Genomic DNA, 676 nt, shown 5'->3' with positions numbered 1-676 from the left:
AAATGCTCACTCATTTCTGAGTGCCGGAGACCCGGGTTCGAGACCCACTAGGAGCAGCCGAGTGGGACCCGTGACACCTGGACTTCTTTGCCAAGTAGCCACTTAAGTTTCAGCTCTTTGCCCAGTCTATGCAGGAACTCTTTGCATCGGACCACCACTGTGTTAATGATGATGGGCTTGAAGCTGTGATTCACCCATAGACTGGATTCACCACAGCTGGTCTCTGCATCACAGAAACTATGAGTGGGACATAAAGAAAGGTGATTTGTTATAGTGATTCTATAGTGATAGGTGATAGTTCTAGAAATGTTGTGATGCACACAGGAACCAAATTCAATAAATACGCTGCACAAAGATTTATTGTACACTGAAAAAATGGCAATGGGGGGATTGTTGAATTTGCAAAAATGCCTTTCGTATTTCCTACATGATTCATTTATGTTTCTCATCTAAACATATTTTAGTCTTGTGCCATTCATTTAATGTTAAAGGATGTTCAATCTTTTAGAATTAATCATGTTGAAATGTTAGAAATTAGTCATGTTTTCTCTGGAAACTCCGCCCCCTGTGAACGGGCGAAGGAAAACCAATTAACTGCTGGACAGTCCGCCATTTTCACTCTAGCTTTGGATGTTGGAAGCTGGAAGTTTTCGCAGTGGATCGCTACAGTGTGAAG

At 42.0% G+C, this 676-nt stretch overlaps 1 long non-coding RNA gene across 2 annotated transcripts in view; it reads right to left on the bottom strand.

Annotated features, from left to right (window-relative positions):
* Positions 1-207: 207 nt before the first annotated feature.
* Positions 208-676, bottom strand: part of LOC107713047 (uncharacterized) — a 3,488-nt gene continuing 3,019 nt past the window's right edge. For both annotated transcript variants that reach the window (XR_001636856.1, XR_001636855.1), the window contains one exon: positions 208-237. This is a non-coding gene — a long non-coding RNA (uncharacterized LOC107713047). The remainder of the gene's footprint in view (positions 238-676) is intronic.

This window comes from Sinocyclocheilus rhinocerous, unplaced genomic scaffold, assembly GCF_001515625.1.
Source record: "Sinocyclocheilus rhinocerous isolate Xijiao unplaced genomic scaffold, SAMN03320098_v1.1 scaffold5743, whole genome shotgun sequence".
Classification (NCBI taxonomy): Eukaryota; Metazoa; Chordata; class Actinopteri; order Cypriniformes; family Cyprinidae; genus Sinocyclocheilus; species Sinocyclocheilus rhinocerous.
Note: the sequence above shows the minus strand (reverse complement) of the source record. Positions and strands in the feature narration are given on the sequence as shown.